The sequence below is a fragment of the Clarias gariepinus genome, chromosome 4, assembly GCF_024256425.1.
Source record: "Clarias gariepinus isolate MV-2021 ecotype Netherlands chromosome 4, CGAR_prim_01v2, whole genome shotgun sequence".
NCBI classification, from domain to species: Eukaryota; Metazoa; Chordata; class Actinopteri; order Siluriformes; family Clariidae; genus Clarias; species Clarias gariepinus.
This window is the reverse complement of record NC_071103.1, coordinates 43,559,642-43,578,938: the sequence shown is the minus strand read 5'-3', so window position 1 is coordinate 43,578,938 and position 19,297 is coordinate 43,559,642.

Here is a 19,297-nt window from a genome sequence, read left to right as displayed (position 1 = left end):
TTTAAGAAAAATACTTACCACTTGCATGTGCCGGTCTGGGTGTTCAGAAGTCCTGAAAAAAGAAAAAGAGTTATGAAAATAAAGAGAATACATCATAAGAAACATTGAAAAGAAACAAAGAGTCATAAAAACACTAAAGAAAAAATATTTACATGTTGCATATACCTGTGTGGGGCATCATAAATCCTAAACAAAGGATAAAAGAGATATAAAAATGGAAAAAACATCATAAGAAAATTAAATCCTGAAAAAAGAATGATAAAGACAATAAGAAATAAGAAAGAAATCTTAAGAAAAATTAGGAAGCAAATATAAAATATACCTGGGGCACTTAAATAATTTTTTCAAGCTAAATAATCAAGAAAACAAAAGAAAATAAATTCAGAAAACAGGAGAATTTCTCATTGGCTGCTATTTTTTGAACAAGGGGGCGGAGCCTATGCATTTAAAACAGTCATTTACCACAGAGTTCAGCATTTGATTCTTAAAGCAGCATGAAGAAACATTTACAAGAGTGAAAAACTATTTTTTGAAACTTAAAGGCCTATGTTTAAAAGAAATAAAGCAAGTCTGCGCCTGAAGAAGGTTTAAATAAAACCGAAACGTTGCGCTAAAGACTTGCTAATGGGGAGCTCACAGTGAAATCAAAGGGAGGGATGTGATTCAGTGCTACATGGGGGATTGGAGGGGTCTGTAAACAATGAAATCATGGTAGGCCAGTGCACAACGTTGGTTCAGGGTCTGCATGGACCCGAGTCTTCCTACCCTACCCCCAAACCTTAACCTAACCCCAAAGTTCCCTGCCTTGGACCCTGTCCCGGGACCGTTACCCTATTATGTCCTTACCCTAATCCCTTTTCCCTAATCCTAACCTCACTCGGGACCTGTGTAGAACCCTAGAGCCACGGATTTCCCCTAAACCTAACCCGCCCGTGCCACCTGATGGATTTGAATTCAGATTCTGCCCTCTTATTGTTTCATTGGCCTGAAAAACAGAAAATTAATGTCAAACATAAGTCATAAAATTGAAGAAAGACATCAAAGAAAAGTTGAAGAAATACTTACCTGCTGCATGTGTTTGTCTGAAGATCATAATTCCTGATAAAAGGAAAAAAGAATCACAAAAATGGAGAGAATACATTAAAGGAAACCTGAAAAAGGAACAAAGAGTCATTCCAAGTGAGAAAAACACAAAAGAAAGGTTTAAGAAAAATACTTACCTGTTAAAGAAATACTTACCTGCTGCATATATCTGTCTGGGTGTCATAATTCCTGTTAAAAAGATAAAAGAATCACAAAAATGAAGAGAATACATTGCAAGAAACTTAAAAAAGGAACAAAGAGTCATTTCAAGAAAGAAAAACATTAAAGAAAGGTTTAAGAAAAATACTTACCTGTTAAAGAAATACTTACCTGCCGCATATATCTGTTTGGGGGTCATAATTCCTGTTAAAAAGATAATAGAATCACAAAAACAAACAGAATACTTTGAAAGAAACTTGAAAAAGGAACAAAGAGTTAAAGAAATACTTACCTGCTGCGTGTGTCTGTCTGGGGGTCATAATTCCTGTCAAAAAATGGAGAGAACACATTGAAATAAACTTGAAAAAGGAACAAAGAGTCATTTCAAGAAAGAAAAACACTAAAGAAAGGTTTAAGAAAAATACTTACCACTTGCATGTGCCGGTCTGGGTGTTCAGAAGTCCTGAAAAAAGAAAAAGAGTTATGAAAATAAAGAGAATACATCATAAGAAACATTGAAAAGAAACAAAGAGTCATAAAAACACTAAAGAAAAAATATTTACATGTTGCATATACCTGTGTGGGGCATCATAAATCCTAAACAAAGGATAAAAGAGATATAAAAATGGAAAAAACATCATAAGAAAATTAAATCCTGAAAAAAGAATGATAAAGACAATAAGAAATAAGAAAGAAATCTTAAGAAAAATTAGGAAGCAAATATAAAATATACCTGGGGCACTTAAATAATTTTTTCAAGCTAAATAATCAAGAAAACAAAAGAAAATAAATTCAGAAAACAGGAGAATTTCTCATTGGCTGCTATTTTTTGAACAAGGGGGCGGAGCCTATGCATTTAAAACAGTCATTTACCACAGAGTTCAGCATTTGATTCTTAAAGCAGCATGAAGAAACATTTACAAGAGTGAAAAACTATTTTTTGAAACTTAAAGGCCTATGTTTAAAAGAAATAAAGCAAGTCTGCGCCTGAAGAAGGTTTAAATAAAACCGAAACGTTGCGCTAAAGACTTGCTAATGGGGAGCTCACAGTGAAATCAAAGGGAGGGATGTGATTCAGTGCTACATGGGGGATTGGAGGGGTCTGTAAACAATGAAATCATGGTAGGCCAGTGCACAACGTTGGTTCAGGGTCTGCATGGACCCGAGTCTTCCTACCCTACCCCCAAACCTTAACCTAACCCCAAAGTTCCCTGCCTTGGACCCTGTCCCGGGACCGTTACCCTATTATGTCCTTACCCTAATCCCTTTTCCCTAATCCTAACCTCACTCGGGACCTGTGTAGAACCCTAGAGCCACGGATTTCCCCTAAACCTAACCCGCCCGTGCCACCTGATGGATTTGAATTCAGATTCTGCCCTCTTATTGTTTCATTGGCCTGAAAAACAGAAAATTAATGTCAAACATAAGTCATAAAATTGAAGAAAGACATCAAAGAAAAGTTGAAGAAATACTTACCTGCTGCATGTGTTTGTCTGAAGATCATAATTCCTGATAAAAGGAAAAAAGAATCACAAAAATGGAGAGAATACATTAAAGGAAACCTGAAAAAGGAACAAAGAGTCATTCCAAGTGAGAAAAACACAAAAGAAAGGTTTAAGAAAAATACTTACCTGTTAAAGAAATACTTACCTGCTGCATATATCTGTCTGGGTGTCATAATTCCTGTTAAAAAGATAAAAGAATCACAAAAATGAAGAGAATACATTGCAAGAAACTTAAAAAAGGAACAAAGAGTCATTTCAAGAAAGAAAAACATTAAAGAAAGGTTTAAGAAAAATACTTACCTGTTAAAGAAATACTTACCTGCCGCATATATCTGTTTGGGGGTCATAATTCCTGTTAAAAAGATAATAGAATCACAAAAACAAACAGAATACTTTGAAAGAAACTTGAAAAAGGAACAAAGAGTTAAAGAAATACTTACCTGCTGCGTGTGTCTGTCTGGGGGTCATAATTCCTGTCAAAAAATGGAGAGAACACATTGAAATAAACTTGAAAAAGGAACAAAGAGTCATTTCAAGAAAGAAAAACACTAAAGAAAGGTTTAAGAAAAATACTTACCACTTGCATGTGCCGGTCTGGGTGTTCAGAAGTCCTGAAAAAAGAAAAAGAGTTATGAAAATAAAGAGAATACATCATAAGAAACATTGAAAAGAAACAAAGAGTCATAAAAACACTAAAGAAAAAATATTTACATGTTGCATATACCTGTGTGGGGCATCATAAATCCTAAACAAAGGATAAAAGAGATATAAAAATGGAAAAAACATCATAAGAAAATTAAATCCTGAAAAAAGAATGATAAAGACAATAAGAAATAAGAAAGAAATCTTAAGAAAAATTAGGAAGCAAATATAAAATATACCTGGGGCACTTAAATAATTTTTTCAAGCTAAATAATCAAGAAAACAAAAGAAAATAAATTCAGAAAACAGGAGAATTTCTCATTGGCTGCTATTTTTTGAACAAGGGGGCGGAGCCTATGCATTTAAAACAGTCATTTACCACAGAGTTCAGCATTTGATTCTTAAAGCAGCATGAAGAAACATTTACAAGAGTGAAAAACTATTTTTTGAAACTTAAAGGCCTATGTTTAAAAGAAATAAAGCAAGTCTGCGCCTGAAGAAGGTTTAAATAAAACCGAAACGTTGCGCTAAAGACTTGCTAATGGGGAGCTCACAGTGAAATCAAAGGGAGGGATGTGATTCAGTGCTACATGGGGGATTGGAGGGGTCTGTAAACAATGAAATCATGGTAGGCCAGTGCACAACGTTGGTTCAGGGTCTGCATGGACCCGAGTCTTCCTACCCTACCCCCAAACCTTAACCTAACCCCAAAGTTCCCTGCCTTGGACCCTGTCCCGGGACCGTTACCCTATTATGTCCTTACCCTAATCCCTTTTCCCTAATCCTAACCTCACTCGGGACCTGTGTAGAACCCTAGAGCCACGGATTTCCCCTAAACCTAACCCGCCCGTGCCACCTGATGGATTTGAATTCAGATTCTGCCCTCTTATTGTTTCATTGGCCTGAAAAACAGAAAATTAATGTCAAACATAAGTCATAAAATTGAAGAAAGACATCAAAGAAAAGTTGAAGAAATACTTACCTGCTGCATGTGTTTGTCTGAAGATCATAATTCCTGATAAAAGGAAAAAAGAATCACAAAAATGGAGAGAATACATTAAAGGAAACCTGAAAAAGGAACAAAGAGTCATTCCAAGTGAGAAAAACACAAAAGAAAGGTTTAAGAAAAATACTTACCTGTTAAAGAAATACTTACCTGCTGCATATATCTGTCTGGGTGTCATAATTCCTGTTAAAAAGATAAAAGAATCACAAAAATGAAGAGAATACATTGCAAGAAACTTAAAAAAGGAACAAAGAGTCATTTCAAGAAAGAAAAACATTAAAGAAAGGTTTAAGAAAAATACTTACCTGTTAAAGAAATACTTACCTGCCGCATATATCTGTTTGGGGGTCATAATTCCTGTTAAAAAGATAATAGAATCACAAAAACAAACAGAATACTTTGAAAGAAACTTGAAAAAGGAACAAAGAGTTAAAGAAATACTTACCTGCTGCGTGTGTCTGTCTGGGGGTCATAATTCCTGTCAAAAAATGGAGAGAACACATTGAAATAAACTTGAAAAAGGAACAAAGAGTCATTTCAAGAAAGAAAAACACTAAAGAAAGGTTTAAGAAAAATACTTACCACTTGCATGTGCCGGTCTGGGTGTTCAGAAGTCCTGAAAAAAGAAAAAGAGTTATGAAAATAAAGAGAATACATCATAAGAAACATTGAAAAGAAACAAAGAGTCATAAAAACACTAAAGAAAAAATATTTACATGTTGCATATACCTGTGTGGGGCATCATAAATCCTAAACAAAGGATAAAAGAGATATAAAAATGGAAAAAACATCATAAGAAAATTAAATCCTGAAAAAAGAATGATAAAGACAATAAGAAATAAGAAAGAAATCTTAAGAAAAATTAGGAAGCAAATATAAAATATACCTGGGGCACTTAAATAATTTTTTCAAGCTAAATAATCAAGAAAACAAAAGAAAATAAATTCAGAAAACAGGAGAATTTCTCATTGGCTGCTATTTTTTGAACAAGGGGGCGGAGCCTATGCATTTAAAACAGTCATTTACCACAGAGTTCAGCATTTGATTCTTAAAGCAGCATGAAGAAACATTTACAAGAGTGAAAAACTATTTTTTGAAACTTAAAGGCCTATGTTTAAAAGAAATAAAGCAAGTCTGCGCCTGAAGAAGGTTTAAATAAAACCGAAACGTTGCGCTAAAGACTTGCTAATGGGGAGCTCACAGTGAAATCAAAGGGAGGGATGTGATTCAGTGCTACATGGGGGATTGGAGGGGTCTGTAAACAATGAAATCATGGTAGGCCAGTGCACAACGTTGGTTCAGGGTCTGCATGGACCCGAGTCTTCCTACCCTACCCCCAAACCTTAACCTAACCCCAAAGTTCCCTGCCTTGGACCCTGTCCCGGGACCGTTACCCTATTATGTCCTTACCCTAATCCCTTTTCCCTAATCCTAACCTCACTCGGGACCTGTGTAGAACCCTAGAGCCACGGATTTCCCCTAAACCTAACCCGCCCGTGCCACCTGATGGATTTGAATTCAGATTCTGCCCTCTTATTGTTTCATTGGCCTGAAAAACAGAAAATTAATGTCAAACATAAGTCATAAAATTGAAGAAAGACATCAAAGAAAAGTTGAAGAAATACTTACCTGCTGCATGTGTTTGTCTGAAGATCATAATTCCTGATAAAAGGAAAAAAGAATCACAAAAATGGAGAGAATACATTAAAGGAAACCTGAAAAAGGAACAAAGAGTCATTCCAAGTGAGAAAAACACAAAAGAAAGGTTTAAGAAAAATACTTACCTGTTAAAGAAATACTTACCTGCTGCATATATCTGTCTGGGTGTCATAATTCCTGTTAAAAAGATAAAAGAATCACAAAAATGAAGAGAATACATTGCAAGAAACTTAAAAAAGGAACAAAGAGTCATTTCAAGAAAGAAAAACATTAAAGAAAGGTTTAAGAAAAATACTTACCTGTTAAAGAAATACTTACCTGCCGCATATATCTGTTTGGGGGTCATAATTCCTGTTAAAAAGATAATAGAATCACAAAAACAAACAGAATACTTTGAAAGAAACTTGAAAAAGGAACAAAGAGTTAAAGAAATACTTACCTGCTGCGTGTGTCTGTCTGGGGGTCATAATTCCTGTCAAAAAATGGAGAGAACACATTGAAATAAACTTGAAAAAGGAACAAAGAGTCATTTCAAGAAAGAAAAACACTAAAGAAAGGTTTAAGAAAAATACTTACCACTTGCATGTGCCGGTCTGGGTGTTCAGAAGTCCTGAAAAAAGAAAAAGAGTTATGAAAATAAAGAGAATACATCATAAGAAACATTGAAAAGAAACAAAGAGTCATAAAAACACTAAAGAAAAAATATTTACATGTTGCATATACCTGTGTGGGGCATCATAAATCCTAAACAAAGGATAAAAGAGATATAAAAATGGAAAAAACATCATAAGAAAATTAAATCCTGAAAAAAGAATGATAAAGACAATAAGAAATAAGAAAGAAATCTTAAGAAAAATTAGGAAGCAAATATAAAATATACCTGGGGCACTTAAATAATTTTTTCAAGCTAAATAATCAAGAAAACAAAAGAAAATAAATTCAGAAAACAGGAGAATTTCTCATTGGCTGCTATTTTTTGAACAAGGGGGCGGAGCCTATGCATTTAAAACAGTCATTTACCACAGAGTTCAGCATTTGATTCTTAAAGCAGCATGAAGAAACATTTACAAGAGTGAAAAACTATTTTTTGAAACTTAAAGGCCTATGTTTAAAAGAAATAAAGCAAGTCTGCGCCTGAAGAAGGTTTAAATAAAACCGAAACGTTGCGCTAAAGACTTGCTAATGGGGAGCTCACAGTGAAATCAAAGGGAGGGATGTGATTCAGTGCTACATGGGGGATTGGAGGGGTCTGTAAACAATGAAATCATGGTAGGCCAGTGCACAACGTTGGTTCAGGGTCTGCATGGACCCGAGTCTTCCTACCCTACCCCCAAACCTTAACCTAACCCCAAAGTTCCCTGCCTTGGACCCTGTCCCGGGACCGTTACCCTATTATGTCCTTACCCTAATCCCTTTTCCCTAATCCTAACCTCACTCGGGACCTGTGTAGAACCCTAGAGCCACGGATTTCCCCTAAACCTAACCCGCCCGTGCCACCTGATGGATTTGAATTCAGATTCTGCCCTCTTATTGTTTCATTGGCCTGAAAAACAGAAAATTAATGTCAAACATAAGTCATAAAATTGAAGAAAGACATCAAAGAAAAGTTGAAGAAATACTTACCTGCTGCATGTGTTTGTCTGAAGATCATAATTCCTGATAAAAGGAAAAAAGAATCACAAAAATGGAGAGAATACATTAAAGGAAACCTGAAAAAGGAACAAAGAGTCATTCCAAGTGAGAAAAACACAAAAGAAAGGTTTAAGAAAAATACTTACCTGTTAAAGAAATACTTACCTGCTGCATATATCTGTCTGGGTGTCATAATTCCTGTTAAAAAGATAAAAGAATCACAAAAATGAAGAGAATACATTGCAAGAAACTTAAAAAAGGAACAAAGAGTCATTTCAAGAAAGAAAAACATTAAAGAAAGGTTTAAGAAAAATACTTACCTGTTAAAGAAATACTTACCTGCCGCATATATCTGTTTGGGGGTCATAATTCCTGTTAAAAAGATAATAGAATCACAAAAACAAACAGAATACTTTGAAAGAAACTTGAAAAAGGAACAAAGAGTTAAAGAAATACTTACCTGCTGCGTGTGTCTGTCTGGGGGTCATAATTCCTGTCAAAAAATGGAGAGAACACATTGAAATAAACTTGAAAAAGGAACAAAGAGTCATTTCAAGAAAGAAAAACACTAAAGAAAGGTTTAAGAAAAATACTTACCACTTGCATGTGCCGGTCTGGGTGTTCAGAAGTCCTGAAAAAAGAAAAAGAGTTATGAAAATAAAGAGAATACATCATAAGAAACATTGAAAAGAAACAAAGAGTCATAAAAACACTAAAGAAAAAATATTTACATGTTGCATATACCTGTGTGGGGCATCATAAATCCTAAACAAAGGATAAAAGAGATATAAAAATGGAAAAAACATCATAAGAAAATTAAATCCTGAAAAAAGAATGATAAAGACAATAAGAAATAAGAAAGAAATCTTAAGAAAAATTAGGAAGCAAATATAAAATATACCTGGGGCACTTAAATAATTTTTTCAAGCTAAATAATCAAGAAAACAAAAGAAAATAAATTCAGAAAACAGGAGAATTTCTCATTGGCTGCTATTTTTTGAACAAGGGGGCGGAGCCTATGCATTTAAAACAGTCATTTACCACAGAGTTCAGCATTTGATTCTTAAAGCAGCATGAAGAAACATTTACAAGAGTGAAAAACTATTTTTTGAAACTTAAAGGCCTATGTTTAAAAGAAATAAAGCAAGTCTGCGCCTGAAGAAGGTTTAAATAAAACCGAAACGTTGCGCTAAAGACTTGCTAATGGGGAGCTCACAGTGAAATCAAAGGGAGGGATGTGATTCAGTGCTACATGGGGGATTGGAGGGGTCTGTAAACAATGAAATCATGGTAGGCCAGTGCACAACGTTGGTTCAGGGTCTGCATGGACCCGAGTCTTCCTACCCTACCCCCAAACCTTAACCTAACCCCAAAGTTCCCTGCCTTGGACCCTGTCCCGGGACCGTTACCCTATTATGTCCTTACCCTAATCCCTTTTCCCTAATCCTAACCTCACTCGGGACCTGTGTAGAACCCTAGAGCCACGGATTTCCCCTAAACCTAACCCGCCCGTGCCACCTGATGGATTTGAATTCAGATTCTGCCCTCTTATTGTTTCATTGGCCTGAAAAACAGAAAATTAATGTCAAACATAAGTCATAAAATTGAAGAAAGACATCAAAGAAAAGTTGAAGAAATACTTACCTGCTGCATGTGTTTGTCTGAAGATCATAATTCCTGATAAAAGGAAAAAAGAATCACAAAAATGGAGAGAATACATTAAAGGAAACCTGAAAAAGGAACAAAGAGTCATTCCAAGTGAGAAAAACACAAAAGAAAGGTTTAAGAAAAATACTTACCTGTTAAAGAAATACTTACCTGCTGCATATATCTGTCTGGGTGTCATAATTCCTGTTAAAAAGATAAAAGAATCACAAAAATGAAGAGAATACATTGCAAGAAACTTAAAAAAGGAACAAAGAGTCATTTCAAGAAAGAAAAACATTAAAGAAAGGTTTAAGAAAAATACTTACCTGTTAAAGAAATACTTACCTGCCGCATATATCTGTTTGGGGGTCATAATTCCTGTTAAAAAGATAATAGAATCACAAAAACAAACAGAATACTTTGAAAGAAACTTGAAAAAGGAACAAAGAGTTAAAGAAATACTTACCTGCTGCGTGTGTCTGTCTGGGGGTCATAATTCCTGTCAAAAAATGGAGAGAACACATTGAAATAAACTTGAAAAAGGAACAAAGAGTCATTTCAAGAAAGAAAAACACTAAAGAAAGGTTTAAGAAAAATACTTACCACTTGCATGTGCCGGTCTGGGTGTTCAGAAGTCCTGAAAAAAGAAAAAGAGTTATGAAAATAAAGAGAATACATCATAAGAAACATTGAAAAGAAACAAAGAGTCATAAAAACACTAAAGAAAAAATATTTACATGTTGCATATACCTGTGTGGGGCATCATAAATCCTAAACAAAGGATAAAAGAGATATAAAAATGGAAAAAACATCATAAGAAAATTAAATCCTGAAAAAAGAATGATAAAGACAATAAGAAATAAGAAAGAAATCTTAAGAAAAATTAGGAAGCAAATATAAAATATACCTGGGGCACTTAAATAATCAAGAAAACAAAAGAAAATAAATTCAGAAAACAGGAGAATTTCTCATTGGCTGCTATTTTTTGAACAAGGGGGCGGAGCCTATGCATTTAAAACAGTCATTTACCACAGAGTTCAGCATTTGATTCTTAAAGCAGCATGAAGAAACATTTACAAGAGTGAAAAACTATTTTTTGAAACTTAAAGGCCTATGTTTAAAAGAAATAAAGCAAGTCTGCGCCTGAAGAAGGTTTAAATAAAACCGAAACGTTGCGCTAAAGACTTGCTAATGGGGAGCTCACAGTGAAATCAAAGGGAGGGATGTGATTCAGTGCTACATGGGGGATTGGAGGGGTCTGTAAACAATGAAATCATGGTAGGCCAGTGCACAACGTTGGTTCAGGGTCTGCATGGACCCGAGTCTTCCTACCCTACCCCCAAACCTTAACCTAACCCCAAAGTTCCCTGCCTTGGACCCTGTCCCGGGACCGTTACCCTATTATGTCCTTACCCTAATCCCTTTTCCCTAATCCTAACCTCACTCGGGACCTGTGTAGAACCCTAGAGCCACGGATTTCCCCTAAACCTAACCCGCCCGTGCCACCTGATGGATTTGAATTCAGATTCTGCCCTCTTATTGTTTCATTGGCCTGAAAAACAGAAAATTAATGTCAAACATAAGTCATAAAATTGAAGAAAGACATCAAAGAAAAGTTGAAGAAATACTTACCTGCTGCATGTGTTTGTCTGAAGATCATAATTCCTGATAAAAGGAAAAAAGAATCACAAAAATGGAGAGAATACATTAAAGGAAACCTGAAAAAGGAACAAAGAGTCATTCCAAGTGAGAAAAACACAAAAGAAAGGTTTAAGAAAAATACTTACCTGTTAAAGAAATACTTACCTGCTGCATATATCTGTCTGGGTGTCATAATTCCTGTTAAAAAGATAAAAGAATCACAAAAATGAAGAGAATACATTGCAAGAAACTTAAAAAAGGAACAAAGAGTCATTTCAAGAAAGAAAAACATTAAAGAAAGGTTTAAGAAAAATACTTACCTGTTAAAGAAATACTTACCTGCCGCATATATCTGTTTGGGGGTCATAATTCCTGTTAAAAAGATAATAGAATCACAAAAACAAACAGAATACTTTGAAAGAAACTTGAAAAAGGAACAAAGAGTTAAAGAAATACTTACCTGCTGCGTGTGTCTGTCTGGGGGTCATAATTCCTGTCAAAAAATGGAGAGAACACATTGAAATAAACTTGAAAAAGGAACAAAGAGTCATTTCAAGAAAGAAAAACACTAAAGAAAGGTTTAAGAAAAATACTTACCACTTGCATGTGCCGGTCTGGGTGTTCAGAAGTCCTGAAAAAAGAAAAAGAGTTATGAAAATAAAGAGAATACATCATAAGAAACATTGAAAAGAAACAAAGAGTCATAAAAACACTAAAGAAAAAATATTTACATGTTGCATATACCTGTGTGGGGCATCATAAATCCTAAACAAAGGATAAAAGAGATATAAAAATGGAAAAAACATCATAAGAAAATTAAATCCTGAAAAAAGAATGATAAAGACAATAAGAAATAAGAAAGAAATCTTAAGAAAAATTAGGAAGCAAATATAAAATATACCTGGGGCACTTAAATAATTCAAGCTAAATAATCAAGAAAACAAAAGAAAATAAATTCAGAAAACAGGAGAATTTCTCATTGGCTGCTATTTTTTGAACAAGGGGGCGGAGCCTATGCATTTAAAACAGTCATTTACCACAGAGTTCAGCATTTGATTCTTAAAGCAGCATGAAGAAACATTTACAAGAGTGAAAAACTATTTTTTGAAACTTAAAGGCCTATGTTTAAAAGAAATAAAGCAAGTCTGCGCCTGAAGAAGGTTTAAATAAAACCGAAACGTTGCGCTAAAGACTTGCTAATGGGGAGCTCACAGTGAAATCAAAGGGAGGGATGTGATTCAGTGCTACATGGGGGATTGGAGGGGTCTGTAAACAATGAAATCATGGTAGGCCAGTGCACAACGTTGGTTCAGGGTCTGCATGGACCCGAGTCTTCCTACCCTACCCCCAAACCTTAACCTAACCCCAAAGTTCCCTGCCTTGGACCCTGTCCCGGGACCGTTACCCTATTATGTCCTTACCCTAATCCCTTTTCCCTAATCCTAACCTCACTCGGGACCTGTGTAGAACCCTAGAGCCACGGATTTCCCCTAAACCTAACCCGCCCGTGCCACCTGATGGATTTGAATTCAGATTCTGCCCTCTTATTGTTTCATTGGCCTGAAAAACAGAAAATTAATGTCAAACATAAGTCATAAAATTGAAGAAAGACATCAAAGAAAAGTTGAAGAAATACTTACCTGCTGCATGTGTTTGTCTGAAGATCATAATTCCTGATAAAAGGAAAAAAGAATCACAAAAATGGAGAGAATACATTAAAGGAAACCTGAAAAAGGAACAAAGAGTCATTCCAAGTGAGAAAAACACAAAAGAAAGGTTTAAGAAAAATACTTACCTGTTAAAGAAATACTTACCTGCTGCATATATCTGTCTGGGTGTCATAATTCCTGTTAAAAAGATAAAAGAATCACAAAAATGAAGAGAATACATTGCAAGAAACTTAAAAAAGGAACAAAGAGTCATTTCAAGAAAGAAAAACATTAAAGAAAGGTTTAAGAAAAATACTTACCTGTTAAAGAAATACTTACCTGCCGCATATATCTGTTTGGGGGTCATAATTCCTGTTAAAAAGATAATAGAATCACAAAAACAAACAGAATACTTTGAAAGAAACTTGAAAAAGGAACAAAGAGTTAAAGAAATACTTACCTGCTGCGTGTGTCTGTCTGGGGGTCATAATTCCTGTCAAAAAATGGAGAGAACACATTGAAATAAACTTGAAAAAGGAACAAAGAGTCATTTCAAGAAAGAAAAACACTAAAGAAAGGTTTAAGAAAAATACTTACCACTTGCATGTGCCGGTCTGGGTGTTCAGAAGTCCTGAAAAAAGAAAAAGAGTTATGAAAATAAAGAGAATACATCATAAGAAACATTGAAAAGAAACAAAGAGTCATAAAAACACTAAAGAAAAAATATTTACATGTTGCATATACCTGTGTGGGGCATCATAAATCCTAAACAAAGGATAAAAGAGATATAAAAATGGAAAAAACATCATAAGAAAATTAAATCCTGAAAAAAGAATGATAAAGACAATAAGAAATAAGAAAGAAATCTTAAGAAAAATTAGGAAGCAAATATAAAATATACCTGGGGCACTTAAATAATTTTTTCAAGCTAAATAATCAAGAAAACAAAAGAAAATAAATTCAGAAAACAGGAGAATTTCTCATTGGCTGCTATTTTTTGAACAAGGGGGCGGAGCCTATGCATTTAAAACAGTCATTTACCACAGAGTTCAGCATTTGATTCTTAAAGCAGCATGAAGAAACATTTACAAGAGTGAAAAACTATTTTTTGAAACTTAAAGGCCTATGTTTAAAAGAAATAAAGCAAGTCTGCGCCTGAAGAAGGTTTAAATAAAACCGAAACGTTGCGCTAAAGACTTGCTAATGGGGAGCTCACAGTGAAATCAAAGGGAGGGATGTGATTCAGTGCTACATGGGGGATTGGAGGGGTCTGTAAACAATGAAATCATGGTAGGCCAGTGCACAACGTTGGTTCAGGGTCTGCATGGACCCGAGTCTTCCTACCCTACCCCCAAACCTTAACCTAACCCCAAAGTTCCCTGCCTTGGACCCTGTCCCGGGACCGTTACCCTATTATGTCCTTACCCTAATCCCTTTTCCCTAATCCTAACCTCACTCGGGACCTGTGTAGAACCCTAGAGCCACGGATTTCCCCTAAACCTAACCCGCCCGTGCCACCTGATGGATTTGAATTCAGATTCTGCCCTCTTATTGTTTCATTGGCCTGAAAAACAGAAAATTAATGTCAAACATAAGTCATAAAATTGAAGAAAGACATCAAAGAAAAGTTGAAGAAATACTTACCTGCTGCATGTGTTTGTCTGAAGATCATAATTCCTGATAAAAGGAAAAAAGAATCACAAAAATGGAGAGAATACATTAAAGGAAACCTGAAAAAGGAACAAAGAGTCATTCCAAGTGAGAAAAACACAAAAGAAAGGTTTAAGAAAAATACTTACCTGTTAAAGAAATACTTACCTGCTGCATATATCTGTCTGGGTGTCATAATTCCTGTTAAAAAGATAAAAGAATCACAAAAATGAAGAGAATACATTGCAAGAAACTTAAAAAAGGAACAAAGAGTCATTTCAAGAAAGAAAAACATTAAAGAAAGGTTTAAGAAAAATACTTACCTGTTAAAGAAATACTTACCTGCCGCATATATCTGTTTGGGGGTCATAATTCCTGTTAAAAAGATAATAGAATCACAAAAACAAACAGAATACTTTGAAAGAAACTTGAAAAAGGAACAAAGAGTTAAAGAAATACTTACCTGCTGCGTGTGTCTGTCTGGGGGTCATAATTCCTGTCAAAAAATGGAGAGAACACATTGAAATAAACTTGAAAAAGGAACAAAGAGTCATTTCAAGAAAGAAAAACACTAAAGAAAGGTTTAAGAAAAATACTTACCACTTGCATGTGCCGGTCTGGGTGTTCAGAAGTCCTGAAAAAAGAAAAAGAGTTATGAAAATAAAGAGAATACATCATAAGAAACATTGAAAAGAAACAAAGAGTCATAAAAACACTAAAGAAAAAATATTTACATGTTGCATATACCTGTGTGGGGCATCATAAATCCTAAACAAAGGATAAAAGAGATATAAAAATGGAAAAAACATCATAAGAAAATTAAATCCTGAAAAAAGAATGATAAAGACAATAAGAAATAAGAAAGAAATCTTAAGAAAAATTAGGAAGCAAATATAAAATATACCTGGGGCACTTAAATAATTTTTTCAAGCTAAATAATCAAGAAAACAAAAGAAAATAAATTCAGAAAACAGGAGAATTTCTCATTGGCTGCTATTTTTTGAACAAGGGGGCGGAGCCTATGCATTTAAAACAGTCATTTACCACAGAGTTCAGCATTTGATTCTTAAAGCAGCATGAAGAAACATTTACAAGAGTGAAAAACTATTTTTTGAAACTTAAAGGCCTATGTTTAAAAGAAATAAAGCAAGTCTGCGCCTGAAGAAGGTTTAAATAAAACCGAAACGTTGCGCTAAAGACTTGCTAATGGGGAGCTCACAGTGAAATCAAAGGGAGGGATGTGATTCAGTGCTACATGGGGGATTGGAGGGGTCTGTAAACAATGAAATCATGGTAGGCCAGTGCACAACGTTGGTTCAGGGTCTGCATGGACCCGAGTCTTCCTACCCTACCCCCAAACCTTAACCTAACCCCAAAGTTCCCTGCCTTGGACCCTGTCCCGGGACCGTTACCCTATTATGTCCTTACCCTAATCCCTTTTCCCTAATCCTAACCTCACTCGGGACCTGTGTAGAACCCTAGAGCCACGGATTTCCCCTAAACCTAACCCGCCCGTGCCACCTGATGGATTTGAATTCAGATTCTGCCCTCTTATTGTTTCATTGGCCTGAAAAACAGAAAATTAATGTCAAACATAAGTCATAAAATTGAAGAAAGACATCAAAGAAAAGTTGAAGAAATACTTACCTGCTGCATGTGTTTGTCTGAAGATCATAATTCCTGATAAAAGGAAAAAAGAATCACAAAAATGGAGAGAATACATTAAAGGAAACCTGAAAAAGGAACAAAGAGTCATTCCAAGTGAGAAAAACACAAAAGAAAGGTTTAAGAAAAATACTTACCTGTTAAAGAAATACTTACCTGCTGCATATATCTGTCTGGGTGTCATAATTCCTGTTAAAAAGATAAAAGAATCACAAAAATGAAGAGAATACATTGCAAGAAACTTAAAAAAGGAACAAAGAGTCATTTCAAGAAAGAAAAACATTAAAGAAAGGTTTAAGAAAAATACTTACCTGTTAAAGAAATACTTACCTGCCGCATATATCTGTTTGGGGGTCATAATTCCTGTTAAAAAGATAATAGAATCACAAAAACAAACAGAATACTTTGAAAGAAACTTGAAAAAGGAACAAAGAGTTAAAGAAATACTTACCTGCTGCGTGTGTCTGTCTGGGGGTCATAATTCCTGTCAAAAAATGGAGAGAACACATTGAAATAAACTTGAAAAAGGAACAAAGAGTCATTTCAAGAAAGAAAAACACTAAAGAAAGGTTTAAGAAAAATACTTACCACTTGCATGTGCCGGTCTGGGTGTTCAGAAGTCCTGAAAAAAGAAAAAGAGTTATGAAAATAAAGAGAATACATCATAAGAAACATTGAAAAGAAACAAAGAGTCATAAAAACACTAAAGAAAAAATATTTACATGTTGCATATACCTGTGTGGGGCATCATAAATCCTAAACAAAGGATAAAAGAGATATAAAAATGGAAAAAACATCATAAGAAAATTAAATCCTGAAAAAAGAATGATAAAGACAATAAGAAATAAGAAAGAAATCTTAAGAAAAATTAGGAAGCAAATATAAAATATACCTGGGGCACTTAAATAATTTTTTCAAGCTAAATAATCAAGAAAACAAAAGAAAATAAATTCAGAAAACAGGAGAATTTCTCATTGGCTGCTATTTTTTGAACAAGGGGGCGGAGCCTATGCATTTAAAACAGTCATTTACCACAGAGTTCAGCATTTGATTCTTAAAGCAGCATGAAGAAACATTTACAAGAGTGAAAAACTATTTTTTGAAACTTAAAGGCCTATGTTTAAAAGAAATAAAGCAAGTCTGCGCCTGAAGAAGGTTTAAATAAAACCGAAACGTTGCGCTAAAGACTTGCTAATGGGGAGCTCACAGTGAAATCAAAGGGAGGGATGTGATTCAGTGCTACATGGGGGATTGGAGGGGTCTGTAAACAATGAAATCATGGTAGGCCAGTGCACAACGTTGGTTCAGGGTCTGCATGGACCCGAGTCTTCCTACCCTACCCCCAAACCTTAACCTAACCCCAAAGTTCCCTGCCTTGGACCCTGTCCCGGGACCGTTACCCTATTATGTCCTTACCCTAATCCCTTTTCCCTAATCCTAACCTCACTCGGGACCTGTGTAGAACCCTAGAGCCACGGATTTCCCCTAAACCTAACCCGCCCGTGCCACCTGATGGATTTGAATTCAGATTCTGCCCTCTTATTGTTTCATTGGCCTGAAAAACAGAAAATTAATGTCAAACATAAGTCATAAAATTGAAGAAAGACATCAAAGAAAAGTTGAAGAAATACTTACCTGCTGCATGTGTTTGTCTGAAGATCATAATTCCTGATAAAAGGAAAAAAGAATCACAAAAATGGAGAGAATACATTAAAGGAAACCTGAAAAAGGAACAAAGAGTCATTCCAAGTGAGAAAAACACAAAAGAAAGGTTTAAGAAAAATACTTACCTGTTAAAGAAATACTTACCTGCTGCATATATCTGTCTGGGTGTCATAATTCCTGTTAAAAAGATAAAAGAATCACAAAAATGAAGAGAATACATTGCAAGAAACTTAAAAAAGGAACAAAGAGTCATTTCAAGAAAGAAAAACATTAAAGAAAGGTTTAAGAAAAATACTTACCTGTTAAAGAAATACTTACCTGCCGCATATATCTGTTTGGGGGTCATAATTCCTGTTAAAAAGATAATAGAATCACAAAAACAAACAGAATACTTTGAAAGAAACTTGAAAAAGGAACAAAGAGTTAAAGAAATACTTACCTGCTGCGTGTGTCTGTCTGGGGGTCATAATTCCTGTCAAAAAATGGAGAGAACACATTGAAATAAACTTGAAAAAGGAACAAAGAGTCATTTCAAGAAAGAAAAACACTAAAGAAAGGTTTAAGAAAAATACTTACCACTTGCATGTGCCGGTCTGGGTGTTCAGAAGTCCTGAAAAAAGAAAAAGAGTTATGAAAATAAAGAGAATACATCATAAGAAACATTGAAAAGAAACAAAGAGTCATAAAAACACTAAAGAAAAAATATTTACATGTTGCATATACCTGTGTGGGGCATCATAAATCCTAAACAAAGGATAAAAGAGATATAAAAATGGAAAAAACATCATAAGAAAATTAAATCCTGAAAAAAGAATGATAAAGACAATAAGAAATAAGAAAGAAATCTTAAGAAAAATTAGGAAGCAAATATAAAATATACCTGGGGCACTTAAATAATTTTTTCAAGCTAAATAATCAAGAAAACAAAAGAAAATAAATTCAGAAAACAGGAGAATTTCTCATTGGCTGCTATTTTTTGAACAAGGGGGCGGAGCCTATGCATTTAAAACAGTCATTTACCACAGAGTTCAGCATTTGATTCTTAAAGCAGCATGAAGAAACATTTACAAGAGTGAAAAACTATTTTTTGAAACTTAAAGGCCTATGTTTAAAAGAAATAAAGCAAGTCTGCGCCTGAAGAAGGTTTAAATAAAACCGAAACGTTGCGCTAAAGACTTGCTAATGGGGAGCTCACAGTGAAATCAAAGGGAGGGATGTGATTCAGTGCTACATGGGGGATTGGAGGGGTCTGTAAACAATGAAATCATGGTAGGCCAGTGCACAACGTTGGTTCAGGGTCTGCATGGACCCGAGTCTTCCTACCCTACCCCCAAACCTTAACCTAACCCCAAAGTTCCCTGCCTTGGACCCTGTCCCGGGACCGTTACCCTATTATGTCCTTACCCTAATCCCTTTTCCCTAATCCTAACCTCACTCGGGACCTGTGTAGAACCCTAGAGCCACGGATTTCCCCTAAACCTAACCCGCCCGTGCCACCTGATGGATTTGAATTCAGATTCTGCCCTCTTATTGTTTCATTGGCCTGAAAAACAGAAAATTAATGTCAAACATAAGTCATAAAATTGAAGAAAGACATCAAAGAAAAGTTGAAGAAATACTTACCTGCTGCATGTGTTTGTCTGAAGATCATAATTCCTGATAAAAGGAAAAAAGAATCACAAAAATGGAGAGAA